This window comes from Abramis brama (genome assembly GCF_963993115.1).
Source record: "Abramis brama genome assembly, chromosome: 15".
In the NCBI taxonomy this organism is placed as follows: Eukaryota; Metazoa; Chordata; class Actinopteri; order Cypriniformes; family Leuciscidae; genus Abramis; species Abramis brama.
This window is the reverse complement of record NC_139977.1, coordinates 37,484,413-37,505,417: the sequence shown is the minus strand read 5'-3', so window position 1 is coordinate 37,505,417 and position 21,005 is coordinate 37,484,413.

Genomic DNA, 21,005 nt, shown 5'->3' with positions numbered 1-21,005 from the left:
CAGGTGCAATTACCAAACATATCTCAAGGTCTTTTGAATAAAGGGTGGCAGTCTTTCATTATCAACTGTTGTTGTAGACTACAGTATATACTGGATAAGTATTTGTTCTCCATTTGAGTGAGATGTTTTTATGTGGCTAATTGAGCAAAGTGCTTCCATATATTTTATTATTATTACTATTAGTTCAAGAATAAAATAAAAATATCGGATTGATATCGGTATCGGCAAATAGCCAAAGCTGCGGCATCGGTATCGTATCGGAAGTGAAAAAGTGGTATCGAGACATCCCTACAATAAACATTGCTCAAAGTCTACCTGTTGTGATTTAATTAAAAAAAAAAAAATTGTGTGCAAAACATACAGAGATGACATGACATACAACTTTGAATACAATATACAACATTTATTAGCAATATGTTGAATGTCATCAGAATACAAATGAAAAAAGAAGAGTTAACAATGAGCTGAAAAAAAAAAGATAGAGAAAAAGAACGAGGGTAAGATATTAATCTATACATCAGTTACATTGGACAATTTTTGTCATCTTATGTTTAAATTAAAGTTGAGTTTCATAAGAAATGTTAGGTAATGCAGGGTCCAAAGATGAGAAGGCAAGTTTTAAAGCTGAGACACTCACACACAGATATAATGCATATTTTATAAAAAAATAATATTAAAAGGAATGAAACTGAAAATATTAGTGCTTGCTCCTCAAATCGCACCACGTTTAATGGATTTTTTTTTTTTTTTGAAAAAGTAATGAAGTTTCAATGTTAAGCATTAACTGCAATAGTTCACATTTTCAAAACAATAAATAGTTTATTGGCATTGGGTGACTACAGTAACCTACAGCAGTGTTGACAACAGTGCCTGAAATAAACCTCTACAAACTGTAACGACACTGACCGTCTGTCCGGTCAGATGTTCTGAAGTAGCTACACGTTCATATTCACTACACGTTCATATTCAGAAAGCCCTAATTGACTAGCTTTCTGACACAAGTCTCTACAAGCAGGCCCTGGTTAATGTTTTACCCGACCTAATGAAATCAACGAACAGGCCCCTGTTTGTTTCTCATACTATCACGTGCTGCGACCACAATTCCCTTACTGTGTCTAACGTTTGTTCTTTGTGTACTGAAGGAAAATTGCAAGACTTACCCCATTCAGTTGTTTTGGGACAACTAGGACTATCTTGCTTCTCTCAGCAAAATTATATGACGCCTCAGGCTGTCAAGTTAGTCTGCCCACAGAACTACCTTTGTTTTTGCCGAGTAACACATTCTCAAATAGCCCCCAACCCCTCACGTGGTATGCACCACGAGATGCAACAGATGCCGACCTCACAGATACACACACACATTGACATATATGGACTTCCACTAGTAAAATTTCATTTTACTAACTATTAAAAATGTACAAAGAGTGTTCCAGGTGATTTGCATGTTCACCAGTGTGATATTAGAATAGTTGTGTTTTTGAATTACAGTGATGTAATCTTTAAGTGCCTTGGTTCAACAAAAGAATGTATCTCTATGTTGCTATCTTTGTCAATATACGTCCTTAGTATTGTTTTGATCTCCTCTGCATGACGAAGAAGATTTTTGATAAGAGACTGTGATAAACGTTATGGTTCCATGCGTTTTTAATTCCCTGAGCATAATATCATACTTTGCCCCCTCGTGATTCCACACGAGGGTCGGGCTACATTAACACACAAGAAAATCTTCTGCTCGGAATGCTCTAAGAGGATTCGTCGACCACGAAAAAGGGGACGGTACACGGGACACTGATAAAAGCCTAAACCTTCAGTTTCCTCACCCCTCTTCTCCCTCCTCAAAAACTTTGGAAACCCAAGTCCGGACCGGCTTCGGCCTGCTTCTCTTTTCTTCTCTTTTATTTCTTTTTATGTTTTTCTATAGTCTAGTTTCGTTTTCCTATTCGCCTCTGTTCATTCACGGGCTGAATGAACTTAGCCTGAATCATTCCCGGCAACTTCACCTCAAAGAAAGAGACTCTTTGAACCTCCCGCGCTCGCGCTCGCATGGAAGACACAGCACGCGCTCACCGAAGCAAGCCCTGCTTTCTTAAAGAGACACACGCACGACTCTGCGTTCTTCAGCAACAAAGAGAACCATTTTGCAAGATAAGTTTATTGAACTTTTAATGTGATTTGATTCCTTGCTGTCTCTCAAGGTTACTGTCTGTGATTTTTGCCATGCTGAGATCATTTCGGTGATCTCTCTCATCCTGAACTTTAGTTTCACTTTCTCCCTTTCATCCTCTCCCTCTCTCATCTGTTATTCGTTTAGTCTTGTATTTTGTTTACGTGTCCTGTACATACATATTTACTCGTGTAAATTGTAGTATTTTGTATTCATTAGTTCCATGTATAGTCCAATTATTAAAATTCATACTTGATTGATTCTGTCTGCCTGCTCATAACTAAAGTCAATGAGATGTTTTCGATCTTAAGCTACAAAGCTGATTTGTTACTTTAAGTAACCTAATCTTATAAGAACAGGAGAGTTGTTTTTATGGCCAGAAAATAGCTTTCTTCAAATTATAAGAAAGAGATAATTTTTGTTGGGAAATTGTTAAGTTAATCTTACGGCCGTTTTGCTGGACAAAGTTTTCCCGTTTGATGATTATTCATTTCCATTAAGGGTTATCTCATAATCGATCTGGAATAGGATTAGTATATGAATGATGAATTATAATTAGTTGTGATTGATTATTCAGATATACAAATCGATCTATTTTCAACTTCGAATAAATTAATGTAACTGTATTATGCAAAATATTAATCATATTCATGATTAATTATTAAAATTCCCTATAAATCATTTGAGCTAATGTTAAATGTACTACTAATGCCAGTGCGGTTACAAAACATATCTGTGTCCTTAAATGTATATAAGTTAGGTTTACCTCACACCGACATGCACTGGAAATGTCAATGTTTATGTTCAAACTGGAGTCAGACAAAGATGGAGAGGCTCAAGAAGAAGAGACAACATGTAGAAGCAACAGGACATTTCTGAATGGTTAGTTGATGAATTTATGTAGTTTATGTGGTTATCTTCTAGTCATTGATTAGCATATTCTGACATGATAATCTATAAATCTCATTCCCAGGGGCGGGGTTTATGTAAATTACAGGGTTAGTGATGTCACTTGTTTATGTATATAAACTTAGTAGTCTTCTTTTATATTATTTGCACTTTAAATCAAGTCTTTTTAGGGATAGTTCACCCGGAACTCAAAAAAGAAAAGTCAAATCATGATCAACCACCCCTTTAATTTATTCTGTAGGCTATAGCCAGTGTTTCCCAGCCTCCACAGTCCCGTCAGTAATGCTCAAGTTCCCTTTATCAACACCAGAATACTCGTGTTTCTGTTTCCTGAATACAGGACAGTCTCTGACTCGATGACATATATGAAACACTTCTATAAAAGACACAACAATATTACAAATAACTCCTCTTCTGATTTTCATGTAAGCTCTGCTTAATATTTGTATATAAACTTATTACTCTTCTAATATATTATTTGCACTTTATTATTTGTCTTTTTAGGGATAGTTCACCAGAAACTGTCCACTGACTTCTAATGTATGGACAAAAAAATCTCAAAATATTGTCTTTTATGTTCCACAGCGGAAAGAAAGTTATCCAGCTTTTGATCGACATGAGGGCATATTTACATTATCAATTTTCATTTTTGAGTGAACCATCTTTTTAATACATTTACATTTTATCACTTAGCAGACTTACAAATGAGGAGAACAATAGAAGTTAAACTAACAATATTCAAGTGCTGTGAATAATAGCGTGAATAGTAGTTATTTGGTAAAAGAGTATAATGTACATGCATTAGGAACACAAGCAAGACTATGACATTAAACTACTTGATGTTGTTGATCTGTCAGTCTATCGGGGGAATTAATGAGAATAAACCGTGATTTATACAACCCTCCTCTCCATCGTATGATACAGATCGTCAGCAGAAGCACCAACGGCACATCAATACATCTTTAATAAAACTCTGTTTACCATATGTGTTTAATGGAGCGCAAGCAGAGCAATTGAGTTTTGAGTTTTATGAATCAAGAGTTCTCTCTAATAACCCTAAATGTCACAGAAAGGAAGGGTGTGTGCAGTGAGAAGAATGACATTGACTTCATTTATTGAGTGCAGATGTTTAGACTGAACTGCAGGCGGTCTGTGAATGAGACGCAGGCATTTGCATTGAAACACTGCTGGCAAACGCTGCACTAGTGTCTCGAGAGTGTTCGCCCCGGCTGTGTGTCGAACTCTGATGTGTGTCAGTTCTACAACAGCAATTCATTAACCCTCCAACATCAGGCCTCAAGAACATGTACAATACACAGTCAGCCAGTGGTTTCAGAGACATGAGAAAATAAGAAAACATGAAAAATGTAAAAGCTACACTGTTGTGAGCTCCTAAAATATCAATTATATTACTCATGATTATGAAGGGGAGAATGAGAAAAGTGTAAGTCAGAAGCACCACGAACAAACTACCCAAAATTTGTTTGCGCTTTAGAGGAGTAAGTGATATTGCGCGTGAAAGACCGCGACAGTAGTACTTATGGGACGGCATGTGTCAAAATGATTTACGACTTTGACCTTTGACCTTTTGACAGGTTGAACTTCCGGTGACCTTTATGATTGACGGGTTGAACTTCCGGAATGCGGTCATGGGATTAACCTTTGCCCTATCGATCATGTTTTTGACAGTTAGTTTTGAACTATGACCTATCTAGGACTAAATCATAGTTTTGACGGTTAGTTTTTGACCTAAATCATAGTTTTGCCGTTTGTTTGAACTTTGTCCCAGTTATATGTGTGTGTGTGTGGTTATATGGCTTGTGTCAGAGACCTGCGCCCCCACCGCAGTGAAAGTGAGAAGCGTATGTCACACAAAATAATCTCATCCTTTAAAATAAAACATACATTGAAACCAATTATTTTAGATGAATAAAAGTGTATAAAATAAAAAGCTACTAAAACCAATTATTTTAGATAAAAATTACATAAACATTCTATCTTTTATATAATTTATATAATTTATATAATCTAAAGCAATTTAACTAAGGTTGAAAATATTCTGTTCTTTTAAAAGCTTACTAAAACCAATAGTTTTAGCTGAATAAAAGTGTATAAAACATTCTATCCTTTATATTCTATCCTTTATATAATTTATATAATATAAATTATATAATCTAAGGTTGAAAAAAAACATTCTATCCTTTAAAAGTATATAATGGAATGCTTACACAGTATATCTTACAAAAAAGAATAAAAATAAAAATCTTCTTACATGTTTGTAAGTCGGACGGTCTCTGACTTCAGTGATCAAGATATCAGGGGGTGAAATTATAATCCTAAAAGTTTAAAAATGTTTTAAAGTTGTAATAATGCTTTTAAAATCAATGAATTATTAAAAGTGGTAAAACAAAAACACTCCTTTCCTGTATGAGCTCACCAGCGTCTATGCACGCCCCCTCTCCGTCTGAGCTTTGACCCCCTCCTTTGCATACTCCTTTGCATCGTGAAATCTCACACTAACAAAAGTTGAAAACATACCTTTAAAAGTGTATAATATAAAATAAAATATCTTGCTAAAGTTGAAAAACATACCGTTCCTTAAAAGTATAATATAAATATCTTATTGATCCAATTATTTTAGTTTTAGATGAATAAAAAATGACTGAGTTAAAATTAACACATCAATGTCCATACCACTGATGCCCACAAAAATAATTAAACTAAAGTTGAAAAACATACCTTTAAAAGTGTATAATATAAAATAAAATAATTTTACTAAGTTTGAAAAATATTCTGTTCTTTTTAAAAGAATATAAAATAAAAAGCTTACTAAAACCAAGTCATTCAGCTGAATAAAATCATCTTACCTTATTTTAGAAAGTTGAAGTATACCATTGATGTCCACAAAAAATGCAATGTATGAATGGATTCAAAATTGTTTTACACAACTGAATTCACATAGTCATTCCTGAATGACCTCACACTGTTTCAAAACATAAGGAGCGCGTGTCTGTGTGTGTGTGTGTGTGTCTGTGTGTCTATGCGCGCGTCCTCTTCCTGCGAGCTCTGACCCCCCTCCTTACAGTGTAACTGTCAAGTGAATCTCACACTAACAAAAGCTGAAAAAACATTCTATTCTTTATAATCTACTAAAACCAATTCTTTCAGTTTTATAAAAAATCATCTTACATGTTTATAGAGAGTTGAAGAAGCTCTTAACACATCAATTCCATACGAATGGGTCACAAAAATAATTTAACTAAAGTTGAAAAAAATATTCTGTTCTTTTTAAAAGTATATAATGAAATACTTATAAAATCTACCGAACCAAGTATTTCAGTTTTAGATAAACAAAACTGTCTCAAAACATAGCGCGTCTAATGTATGTGTGTCAAAAAGTAAAGGAGCCGTGCGCGTTTCTGTGTGTGCATGTGTGTGTGTGTGTGTGTGTGTGTGTGTGTGTGTGTGTGTGTGTGTGTGTGTGTGTGTCTGTGCGCGCCCCTTCACATGTGAGCTCTGACCCCTCTCCTTCGCATACCAGAGCACGGTGAAAGTGAGGAAGGGGTTTCCTAATATCACACTAACAAAAGTTGAAAAACATACTGTTCCTTAAAAGTGTATAAATAAAATGGTTATAAAAATATACTGAAACCAATTATTTTAGATGAATAAATAAAATTCATCTTACATGTTTAGAGTTACAACTCTTGAACTTACAAGTTCAAGAAGCTCTTAAAGACATAAATCACAGAGTGGTTCTCTCTCACACCAGCGTCTCTGACTCAGAGGGTTGTATTCAGTGATGGGATGAGACATTGTGTTGGGGGTAAATTAATTTCAAAGTTTAAATGATATCTTTTTAAAAAAATATTTGTTTCATAACATATAGATGTCCATACATCCTATGAATGAGACTGCAGTTGTAATAGAAAAGACTTTTTTTTCCCTGACTCTGCTCCTTCGCATTCCTGAGCACAGTGAAAGTGATAATAATGTTTTAAATTTCACAAAAATAATATAAAATAAATACCTTGCTAGAAATCTACTGAAATGCTTGTAAAAAGAATAAAATTCATCTCACATGTTTAGAGAGTTACGATTCTTGAACTTATGTGTTCAAGAAGCTGTTGAGAGCCATAAATCACAGAGTGGTTCTCTCTCACACCAGCGTCTCTGACTCCTAGGGTTTATTCAGCGATCTGAATGAGACATTGTGTTAGGGCTAAATTTATTTCAAAGTTTAAATGATATCTTTATAAAATGTAAATGTAATGTATAAAAAATGTATAAAAAAGTCTCTCAAACAGAGGCCCTCGCTCGTGTCTATGCTGCATTCTGACATCCCCTCCTTTCATTTCCAGAGGTAACAGTGACACTGTGAAGTGTATCTCACACTAACTAAAGTTAAAAAACATTCTGTTCTTTATAAGTATATAAAAAATATTCTCTCTCTCATCTAAAAGCATAACCTTAAAAAGTTTGCATTAGATATTTTAAAAGATTGATTAAATTAAATCTTTAAAGTTTCAATACATACTCATCTTCTATTTATCTGTACTTATGTATGATATAAATTATTATTTTTTGCTTAACGGTGACCTAAAGTATAATTGTTATTAAACAATGTCTGTTCAAAAACTGTACTTGGTCAAGATTCAACCAGCATTTTTTGTCCATGTGGGGGTTTCAACTTTTATGGTGGGGCTTTCCATAGCTATCCCGTACATCTAAACAGAACCATCACAGAAAACTACATTTTCAAAATGTAAACAAAAGTTTTAGCTAAATAAAAACACCTTATTTCCAGAGAGGCAAAGTAGTTCTTTATGCAATGATAAAAACGATCCAAAAAAGCAAATAGTTTAAGTCGTCCTATAACAGCCCCAGGCCCTTCAGTGATAAACTACAGTGTGAACTGAAGCTTCAGGATATAGGGCGACAGACCAGAGTCTCGGGGGGAGTCTCTCTGCATTCCAGACTACATCCAAAGTTTACACTAATTTCATTTAAAAGTTTAAATCAAATCTTTAAAATCATATCTTCTTAGAAGATTTATGTATTATTGTTACTAAGCAGCGTCTGTCCAAAAACTTGAGATCTTAGATCTTTTGTCCATACAACATGAAACATGTTGTCAAAGTTTGTCACAATGTTTTTAAGAAATCCTAGGACTTTACATTGCTCTTATTTAGACAAAGTTGTATCATTTGGAAAATCATCACACAATTTGAGAGATGCAATGTGTGATAAGTAAAAATCACCCATCGTATAAGATCATTTTTACTTGTATCTCCCGAACTAGGGTGAAACCCTTTACTGAGAATATACCACCGGCCATCTACTCAAAATATATGTAGAAGTTTCAAATGTTAGCATTTGTTGATGGTGGTCGCATGAACAGACTTTGGGGAGAGCTATATCAGGAAGCTATGCCCTTTGACCTCCTCGATTTTGCAGGCCTTTTTTGGTAAAGATTTTAGAAGATTCCCATCTAGCGGTGAAATTCTATTTTGCATTTAAACGAATAGTGCTTTCTAGCAGTTCTCCCATCTACTCGTTTTTTTTTTCAACTTTGGTAAATGTGCCAAGAATCTATGACAACGTGTCTTCCGATAGCGCTTCATCGAGTTTAATTGTACATGTTCTACCGTTATGATGTACTTGTTACATGTTCTACCGTACATGTTCTACCGTTCTATATAATGATTTACACAACCGAGCAATAGACCGTACCTTTGACTTACCCGTCGAGAAGAAAGTAGATTCCTAGATAAAAGCTATCCCGATATTTATTTACATACCGATAAATTAAATTTGAATTTAATTAAAACTTCTCCTGTGGCTCGGCTTAACTATGATCCAGCATTATATTGTACCGTGCAGTGCAGCCTTTCAAATGTGGCGGGGGCAGTATCAACGCCTCCCATATGGTCTAGCGGTTAGGATTCCTGGTTTTCATCCAGGCTGTCCAGGCTGCTACTCAATAGTCGAATAATCATCAATAATAATTTTTAGTAATTCATAGTCTTAGAGGCCTACACGAACTGCAGAAACAAGCAGAATGTGTGAAAACTCAGTTTCAGTACCAAATCATTTTCACAAATACAATTATATTGAATTCAGAAAATTTCACTATGGAATACTTTATCTATCATAATTTCAATTTAGTACGTCATCATTTCAACTTTTCATCTCATAATTATGACGCATAGTCATAATTTCAACTTTTTAAGTCATCATTTCGACTTTTTGTCAATTACGCCTTTTTAATGTTTTAAAGTCATAATTTGGTTGTTGACTATAGTAGTGTTGCACCTGCATGTCCACTATAACTCGCTTGTGAGAGTCAGAGTGTGTAAAGTAAGCTCTCATTAGTGTTAGTAGAGTATTACTGGACTGGTAGGGTTAGAATAAGTAATATTACAATAAAATATCTGTTGGTGGGCATCGCGATAAAGAGTTAGCAGATATTAAGCACATATTAAAATTAACATTTTTCAACCGAGCGAGTCTGCGCATGAGAGGCCTTCTTCAACTTTTTAATTCAGAATTACAATGACGCCTTTTTAATGTAATGCTTAAAACGTTTTTTAGTCATAATTTGGTTGTTGACTATAGTAGTGTTGATGATGAAACGTGCTAGTGCTTTTTGTACCTCTCTGGTATTATAGTGTTTCAAGATGGCGGAACGACACGGAAGCCTCCTTGGACTTACCCGCCCCATGTAAATAAAAGATAAGAAATGATCTGATTTTAAGAAAGATCATTTTACACCCATGAGGACATATTTATGAATAAAGATGATGATTTTAGCTAATAAAATACCATTTTTCAATCTACACATGAGAGACCTTCAGAAGTCAGAACTTCAGCGGTTTAGGCCCGTTGGCGAAAACACTGCATGTGTAAGGTAGTTTTCCAGATTTTCACCCAAAATCAAATACTGTATGACACTTTTCAAAGTTAGAATAACCTGTTGTGTTCTGACACAAGGCCATTAACCGGTTCTTTTTGTTTTATAAATGTACTTTGCTTATTTCTAAATATCAACCTGATAAATATGAATTCACGATTAAACAAGATAATTTTTAAGAAAAAACATTTTTAAGAAAAATACAACTAAACCATGATAATGTTTAGTTTAGGTGTGGATGATTAAGTTTCAGGCGTAGTGCAACCAGATTTCTCTAACATCTCACTCACAACGCAAAACGTTGTAAATAAACATTTTCAAACTGTAATTTTATTTTATTGATTATGGTGATTTAAAGTTTTTGTTATTAACTAATACCTTTATCTTTTAACTAACATCTAACCCCAAATAAACAGATAATGGAATGTTCACAATCTACATTGTTAGATATTCTCCTATGTATCTAAGTAGTTGTGCTTAAATCTTTGGCTGTATTTTGTCACACCGTAGTGATACAAAGTTCCAGACTTTGGTAAAACCTGTAGGTAAAATTCCACAAAAGTAAATTCTAATTCTTCATCATCATGAGCCATTTAAAACAAATACAGGAAAGCCACTATAGTGATCCGTTTTAGCTTTTGAATGTCTGTCATTGACATCTTGTTTCTTTTTGTACAGTTTGCAAAAAGTACATAGACTGTGGTCAAACATGTTAGGAATGTATCCTATACATTAGAGGTCCTTCTACACGATAGGCCTTTAACCGGTTCTTTTTTGTTTTATAAAAAAAAGAAAACAAAAAATATGACTAAAAAAAATGACTAAATCTTTCTGCGATGCCTACGAAACATCGAAGTAAAAGATGAGTATGGCTGTTTTTCTGTTACCTATTACGCTATAACTCGTCTAACTATTACACTTATTTTGTTATTTTGTGTGTGTGTCGCTAAACAACGGTTAAGCTAATGAATTACGGTTGATACGTGGTATTTTTACGTGAATTGATTCATTTTTTTATTCCGACCACACTTTGACACCATTGTTTTATTCGGCAGAATGCCGAAATATTTAATCTATCGTCAATTTCAATGGTTAGATAAATCATCTAACTATTATATCTAACAAGCACAGTCGCATTAGAGTCAGATTCTTGTTTATTTTGAACATTGTTATTGAACCGTTTTTCAATATTATTGAAAATAATTGTTAAATAAAAGCGCTATTGTTCTCGGCCTCATCAATGTCCACATAGTTTTCACAGGAGCGTACCGTTTTTGAACAAGACTTTGTTTTAAAGATTTTGTTTGCATTTCTTCTGAAACACCCTGTTTTGAAATTGTTTAACATCGCTAGCGTAACACTTACCGTACTGCCGGTTGTGATTGTATGGCGTTTTCTTTACACTTTTCCTACAGTTAGCTGTAATGTTAGTGAACTCTAGGTCTTCTCTTTGTTCATATACGACGGTATTCGCATGAATTGGCTTGAATTGTATCTTGATTTGATACGAGAGACATTTATTATATTATATTATTATACCATAAATAGCGCTAGAATGTATATTTTAATATTTTAATCTCTGGTTCTATGTTTTTAAAGACAAGGACGCCTCTTTCTATAAGCGACCCTCAAAATCTGTGCATACAACAAAATTACTTTTGTCTCATTGTTTGAAGAAAAACTCAGCGGGTGCTTGATCACTATTGAATCTATTAAACACCCCTGAATTCGGTAATGTTATCACATTTTAATTTCAACTAACTTACTTTTCAAATAACATCTTGTTGGTCAAATTAACTTAAAAATGAAATACATCCTAAATGTTTGTAAATCCAAAAACTGTTGTCACTGTTGTCACTGGATTGTTTTTATGCATCAAGTTAAATGTAAATTTGCAAATCCAAATGATAGGAAAACTTTATGATAGGAAAGTACGGACGGCGTCTTTGACCAATCCTCTACATATGGGGCACTTGCGCAGAGAAGGCGCACATTCTTTGCACACAACTAGGTGACCACAGGGGATGAAGACAATGTTTACTTCCTTATCCATGCAAACTTTGCATGTGCGCTCCTCTTGAAGTCTTCTTAACTGTTCCTCCATAGGCAAGTCTGAAAGATCTTGACTCGGGGATGCAGCTTCATTTGTCTGGGCCGTCAGGCCACACTCAAATTCCATCTCCAAAGCAGGATTGTTCTCTTGTTCTCTCACAAATTCTCTCGAGTCACTGTCTCCATGAGTCAATAGCCGCTCAAATAGTCTTGGAAATCTTGCTTGAATCTGATGAACAAACTCTTGGCCCTTTTCTTGCAGCAGGTATTGACATCTTGGAAACCACTTGGCATGTTCTACCCATGGATCATCACCAGACTCCCAACATCTGAGTCCACCATCGCATGAAAAGCACTTCACGTCATCATTACGACCAACATAGTAAAAACCAGCCTTAGCCAATTGGTCTGGTCGAACAGTTATTCTTGAGGGCCAGTAGACAAATGTGAGCGACCTTTCTTCACACCGTTGCATTGCCGATGCATTGAAAAGGCTAGATAAAGGTACATTATCTGCACGGTCACCTCGAATGAAGGGGCAGTTGGGGTAATGTCTCTGGTGCTCTGATACTGCACGATCTCCCGGTTCCCAGTTGCTAAGCTGGCCTCCACAACTGAAGCAAGCCACTCTGTCGCCCTGACCAAGGTAGTAGAAACCACTTTTGGCAAGCTCGGCCGGACTTACTGGTGCAAGAGTCCAATTCTGAAAGGTGTCAAGGCGTTCCTGTTCCCGACGCATGCCAGGATTGTGACAAGCCGGAGGTTGCTGGTGAGACATATCCATGTTTAAGTAAACTCCTCCGTTTGGCCTGAAACGGATGTCGCAGGGGTGGAAAGCTCTCAGTTGCGAAGCGGGGAAAAGGGTGAAGACATAAAAATGTGACCACAGGGCGTCCACTCAAGCCCTTCTCTCTGCCGGACTAGTGTCTAGTCATCCATGGCAGAACGCATCATCTTATTAAAAAATGTAATGAGAACAAGAACAACACCACAAAATGTCCTTTCTTCTGTACACGGCGGGCAAAACAGTTGTATCATTTGATACAACTGTATTGCCGCCTCGGGAATATGGTAATTAAAATGCAGAAAACAAATATTGAAATATTGAATTATTCTAAATATTATGAGCTCAGACATTTTTTACCAGAATTTTATTTCAACATTATACTTTCATACATTGAAGTAAAACGACAATAACGACATTTACAGATGGTCTAACCAGAATAAAAAATCTCTGCAGGCTATCATGTTTTGCTCCAGGCTATAGTTGACCAGACTTTCAACTAATTCACCAACGTCAGTTTTTGCATTTTTTGACACCAGTGACACACAGAGATCCGTTACAAAAGTCCATATAGCGAGTATTTCTGTGATTTCGAATTCGTCACAACATCCACCCAACACATCCAGAACTTTTCTGAGGATTACGCCGTTCGGCTCTTTGCCGTTAAAAAACATGGGCGTTACATCAGGCCATGGCTTTGTCAAGCCTCTTACGACGTCCATTTCATTTTTGAGATTTGTCACACGTTTGGTATCCTGCGCACAATCTTTTTTCATATCACGCGCAGCGTCGATGATCCTGTGCATCAAGCCAACCATTTGGCCTCTAAAATAATCTTTAAACATAGAGTCCAGCATATCTCTTAAACGACACTCTTTGCCCGTGGCACACTCACACACCGGAGGATAATTGTACCCCGTATCGCCAGAACTCAACGGGGAGTCGCTCTCCTTTAGGTTTTGCGTCGCCATTTTTTCAGCTTTTCGAAGAGTCTACTGAATCTCCTGCAATGTTCCTGGAATCTCCCTTGCGGTACAATCGTGCCTTGTGCGTTAATGCGCAGAAGTTTGTGGGTCAGAAGTTTGCGTCAGGTTCAGGACTTTCAACTTTTGTTGCAGTGGCGCAGCAGTCCGAGGCTAGTAGAGCTAGAGTAGAGCGTGTAATGTCGTGAAATATTTATCAGGCTGGGGTCCACCCACCCTGTTGTGTAGAATGTATGGAGGTTGGCCTCAGGAAAGCCATAAATAACTAGTTCCTGCATAACCAACAAGTCCTACATGTCGCCAGAGAGAAGTTTGAATCGTTCGAGTCATACACACAAGTGCAGCGATGGAGCGCGTGAACACGAGCAGTGTGAGAGGATTCCTGAGATCTTGCGACGATCTGACTGAGAAGATTCGCTGTTTAATACAGAAGAAACTCATCAAGAAGTACTTGAGCAGGTATAAAAACCTATTTTATTTGTGGATTAAAGAATAGAATAAAGAATAGCCATTTCTATAATAAAAGTATTTCTCTCACTATGGACAACCAATCCCATGCATGCCAAACTATCATTTGGCATAACTAATCATTATCAACATATATTTTTTTGATAAAAAGAGTTCCAAATGGCACTTATTTTTGACCCGCTAAGTGCTCCAAAGTTCACTTTGTCCATAAAAAAAAAGGAACTTAGTCTTAATTTAACGAAGGCTATGGATGTTAGGTAAATACGTTTATTAAATTGTACACATTCATTCATGTACACATGTTATGTGTTTCTTCTCCTTTCACATTAAATCACAATTTAGAAAAAAAGAAATTAGAAACAAACTGATTATTTTTGTAGTTGTTTAACATTTCTCAAAACATTTGTCAAATATGAAATGTTTAGTTTAGCTACTTGCACCTTATCTCGCACTTTGACCGTTATCAGCTATTATCAGATACTATTGTCCTAACATAGACTATTGTTTTAACTCTGGTTTAACCTGCTGTGCGTCTGTTCACCGTCCATCATGTGCTCTAACACCTGCAGCATCAGCCGGTTCATTGACTTTGGTTGCCATATTAATCTGGTCTTAGAAAAAGTGAATGTTTGAACTCTGGTGTATGCTAAATGAAAACAGACGAACTGGTGTATGAATGTGTTTATTTTATGTTAACTTTATTTTTGCTGTACATACATTTGATTCTTCTAACTGCTTGTCTTTGGTTAATACAGCTGGAGAAGAACAACAGGGAGGTTGGAAGATACAGTAGAGGAACTACAGAATAAATATGGAGAGAAAACAGCATTAAAAAGGATCAAGTCCATAGTGAAAAAAATAAGAAAAAAGAATATCAAACGTAGGAAAAGATTTATAATTTTACTTTGTTAGTAGTGAATATGTTTCTCAATCTTCAATCTTCTTAAAAATTTTTTTTTTTTAACAGATGGTGACGTTCAGACGCTGAGCATTCAAACACATTCTGGAAACATGACAAACCAACAGCCTAACAACCATCTACAACGACAGCATAATAATAATAATAATTCTACATCATTCGGACGGCTATTCATTCAGATCCCTAATCAGCTTACCTTCACAATTGACCAGAAGAATGGTGGGACAATAGTTGCTCCAATCATGGTAGAAAAGACAATATATGGTGATGTTAACATCAGTGTGGTGAGTGTCTGATAAGTTAGTCCATAGAGTGTGGAACTTTGCATCACTACGGTGTGACAAAATACAGCCAAAGATTTAAGCACAACTACTTAGATACATAGGAGAATATCTAACAATGTAGATTGTGAACATTCCATTATCTGTTTATTTGGGGTTAGATGTTAGTTAAAAGATAAAGGTATTAGTTAATAACAAAAACTTTAAATCACCATAATCAATAAAATAAAATTACAGTTTGAAAATGTTTATTTACAACGTTTTGCGTTGTGAGTGAGATGTTAGAGAAATCTGGTTGCACTACGCCTGAAACTTAATCATCCACATCTAAACTAAACATTATCATGGTTTAGTTGTATTTTTCTTAAAAATGTTTTTTCTTAAAAATTATCTTGTTTAATCGTGAATTCATATTTATCAGGTTGATATTTAGAAATAAGCAAAGTACATTTATAAAACAAAAAGAACCGGTTAATGGCCTTGTGTCAGAACACAACAGGTTATTCTAACTTTGAAAAGTGTCATACAGTATTTGATTTTGGGTGAAAATCTGGAAAACTACCTTACACATGCAGTGTTTTCGCCAACGGGCCTAAACCGCTGAAGTTCTGACTTCTGAAGGTCTCTCATGTGTAGATTGAAAAATGGTATTTTATTAGCTAAAATCATCATCTTTATTCATAAATATGTCCTCATGGGTGTAAAATGATCTTTCTTAAAATCAGATCATTTCTTATCTTTTATTTACATGGGGCAGGTAAGTCCAAGGAGGCTTCCGTGTCGTTCCGCCATCTTGAAACACTATAATACCAGAGAGGTACAAAAAGCACTAGCACGTTTCATCATCAACACTACTATAGTCAACAACCAAATTATGACTAAAAAACGTTTTAAGCATTACATTAAAAAGGCGTCATTGTAATTCTGAATTAAAAAGTTGAAGAAGGCCTCTCATGCGCAGACTCGCTCGGTTGAAAAATGTTAATTTTAATATGTGCTTAATATCTGCTAACTCTTTATCGCGATGCCCACCAACAGATATTTTATTGTAATATTACTTATTCTAACCCTACCAGTCCAGTAATACTCTACTAACACTAATGAGAGCTTACTTTACACACTCTGACTCTCACAAGCGAGTTAGTGGACATGCAGGTGCAACACTACTATAGTCAACAACCAAATTATGACTTTAAAACATTAAAAAGGCGTAATTGACAAAAAGTCGAAATGATGACTTAAAAAGTTGAAATTATGACTATGCGTCATAATTATGAGATGAAAAGTTGAAATGATGACGTACTAAATTGAAATTATGATAGATAAAGTATTCCATAGTGAAATTTTCTGAATTCAATATAATTGTATTTGTGAAAATGATTTGGTACTGAAACTGAGTTTTCACACATTCTGCTTGTTTCTGCAGTTCGTGTAGGCCTCTAAGACTATGAATTACTAAAAATTATTATTGATGATTATTCGACTATTGAGTAGCAGCCTGGACAGCCTGGATGAAAACCAGGAATCCTAACCGCTAGACCATATGGGAGGCGTTGATACTGCCCCCGCCACATTTGAAAGGCTGCACTGCACGGTACAATATAATGCTGGATCATAGTTAAGCCGAGCCACAGGAGAAGTTTTAATTAAATTCAAATTTAATTTATCGGTATGTAAATAAATATCGGGATAGCTTTTATCTAGGAATCTACTTTCTTCTCGACGGGTAAGTCAAAGGTACGGTCTATTGCTCGGTTGTGTAAATCATTATATAGAACGGTAGAACATGTACGGTAGAACATGTAACAAGTACATCATAACGGTAGAACATGTACAATTAAACTCGATGAAGCGCTATCGGAAGACACGTTGTCATAGATTCTTGGCACATTTACCAAAGTTGAAAAAAAAAACGAGTAGATGGGAGAACTGCTAGAAAGCACTATTCGTTTAAATGCAAAATAGAATTTCACCGCTAGATGGGAATCTTCTAAAATCTTTACCAAAAAAGGCCTGCAAAATCGAGGAGGTCAAAGGGCATAGCTTCCTGATATAGCTCTCCCCAAAGTCTGTTCATGTGACCACCATCAACAAATGCTAACATTTGAAACTTCTACATATATTTTGAGTAGATGGCCGGTGGTATATTCTCAGTAAAGGGTTTCACCCTAGTTCGGGAGATACAAGTAAAAATGATCTTATACGATGGGTGATTTTTACTTATCACACATTGCATCTCTCAAATTGTGTGATGATTTTCCAAATGATACAACTTTGTCTAAATAAGAGCAATGTAAAGTCCTAGGATTTCTTAAAAACATTGTGACAAACTTTGACAACATGTTTCATGTTGTATGGACAAAAGATCTAAGATCTCAAGTTTTTGGACAGATGCTGCTTAGTAACAATAATACATAAATCTTCTAAGAAGATATGATTTTAAAGATTTGATTTAAACTTTTAAATGAAATTAGTGTAAACTTTGGATGTAGTCTGGAATGCAGAGAGACTCCCCCCGAGACTCATCTGGTCTGTCGCCCTATATCCTGAAGCTTCAGTTCACACTGTAGTTTATCACTGAAGGGCCTGGGGCTGTTATAGGACGACTTAAACTATTTGCTTTTTTGGATCGTTTTTATCATTGCATAAAGAACTACTTTGCCTCTCTGGAAATAAGGTGTTTTTATTTAGCTAAAACTTTTGTTTACATTTTGAAAATGTAGTTTTCTGTGATGGTTCTGTTTAGATGTACGGGATAGCTATGGAAAGCCCCACCATAAAAGTTGAAACCCCCACATGGACAAAAAATGCTGGTTGAATCTTGACCAAGTACAGTTTTTGAACAGACATTGTTTAATAACAATTATACTTTAGGTCACCGTTAAGCAAAAAATAATAATTTATATCATACATAAGTACAGATAAATAGAAGATGAGTATGTATTGAAACTTTAAAGATTTAATTTAATCAATCTTTTAAAATATCTAATGCAAACTTTTTAAGGTTATGCTTTTAGATGAGAGAGAGAATATTTTTTATATACTTATAAAGAACAGAATGTTTTTTAACTTTAGTTAGTGTGAGATACACTTCACAGTGTCACTGTTACCTCTGGAAATGAAAGGAGGGGATGTCAGAATGCAGCATAGACACGAGCGAGGGCCTCTGTTTGTGAGACTTTTTTATACATTTTTTATACATTACATTTACATTTTATAAAGATATCATTTAAACTTTGAAATAAATTTAGCCCTAACACAATGTCTCATTCTGATCGCTGAATAAACCCTAGGAGTCAGAGACGCTGGTGTGAGAGAGAACCACTCTGTGATTTATGGCTCTCAACAGCTTCTTGAACACATAAGTTCAAGAATCGTAACTCTCTAAACATGTGAGATGAATTTTATTCTTTTTACAAGCATTTCAGTAGATTTCTAGCAAGGTATTTATTTTATATTATTTTTGTGAAATTTAAAACATTATTATCACTTTCACTGTGCTCAGGAATGCGAAGGAGCAGAGTCAGGAAAAAAAAAGTCTTTTCTATTACAACTGCAGTCTCATTCATAGGATGTATGGACATCTATATGTTATGAAACAAATATTTTTTTAAAAAGATATCATTTAAACTTTGAAATTAATTTACCCCCAACACAGCATTCAAAATGTCTCATCCCATCACTGAATACAACCCTCTGAGTCAGAGACGCTGGTGTGAGAGAGAACCACTCTGTGATTTATGTCTTTAAGAGCTTCTTGAACTTGTAAGTTCAAGAGTTGTAACTCTAAACATGTAAGATGAATTTTATTTATTCATCTAAAATAATTGGTTTCAGTATATTTTTATAACCATTTTATTTATACACTTTTAAGGAACAGTATGTTTTTCAACTTTTGTTAGTGTGATATTAGGAAACCCCTTCCTCACTTTCACCGTGCTCTGGTATGCGAAGGAGAGGGGTCAGAGCTCACATGTGAAGGGGCGCGCACAGACACACACACACACACACACACACACACACATGCACACACAGAAACGCGCACGGCTCCTTTACTTTTTGACACACATACATTAGACGCGCTATGTTTTGAGACAGTTTTGTTTATCTAAAACTGAAATACTTGGTTCGGTAGATTTTATAAGTATTTCATTATATACTTTTAAAAAGAACAGAATATTTTTTTCAACTTTAGTTAAATTATTTTTGTGACCCATTCGTATGGAATTGATGTGTTAAGAGCTTCTTCAACTCTCTATAAACATGTAAGATGATTTTTATAAAACTGAAAGAATTGGTTTTAGTAGATTATAAAAAATAGAATGTTTTTTCAGCTTTTGTTAGTGTGAGATTCACTTGACAGTTACACTGTAAGGAGGGAGGTCAGAGCTCGCAGGAAGAGGACGCGCGCATAGACACACAGACACACACACACACACACACACAGACACGCGCTCCTTATGTTTTGAAACAGTGTGAGGTCATTCAGGAATGACTATGTGAATTCAGTTGTGTAAAACAATTTTGAATCCATTCATACATTGCATTTTTTGTGGACATCAATGGTATACTTCAACTTTCTAAAATAAGGTAAGATGATTTTATTCAGCTGAATGACTTGGTTTTAGTAAGCTTTTTATTTTATATTCTTTTAAAAAGAACAGAATATTTTTCAACCTTAGTAAAATTATTTTATTTTATATTATACACTTTTAAAGGTATGTTTTTCAACTTTAGTTTAATTATTTTTGTGGGCATCAGTGGTATGGACATTGATGTGTTAATTTTAACTCAGTCATTTTTTATTCATCTAAAACTAAAATAATTGGATCAATAAGATATTTATATTATACTTTTAAGGAACGGTATGTTTTTCAACTTTAGCAAGATATTTTATTTTATATTATACACTTTTAAAGGTATGTTTTCAACTTTTGTTAGTGTGAGATTTCACGATGCAAAGGAGTATGCAAAGGAGGGGGTCAGAGCTCAGACGGAGAGGGGGCGTGCATAGACGCTGGTGAGCTCATACAGGAAAGGAGTGTTTTTGTTTTACCACTTTTAATAATTCATTGATTTTAAAAGCATTATTACAACTTTAAAACATTTTTAAACTTTTAGGATTATAATTTCACCCCCTGATATCTTGATCACTGAAGTCAGAGACCGTCCGACTTACAAACATGTAAGAAGATTTTTATTTTTATTCTTTTTTGTAAGATATACTGTGTAAGCATTCCATTATATACTTTTAAAGGATAGAATGTTTTTTTTTTTCAACCTTAGATTATATAATTTATATTATATAAATTATATAAAGGATAGAATATAAAGGATAGAATGTTTTATACACTTTTATTCAGCTAAAACTATTGGTTTTAGTAAGCTTTTAAAAGAACAGAATATTTTCAACCTTAGTTAAATTGCTTTAGATTATACACTTTTAAAGAGTACATTGTTTATGTAATTTTTATCTAAAATAATTGGATTTAGTAGCTTTTTATTTTATACACTTGTATTCATCTAAAATAA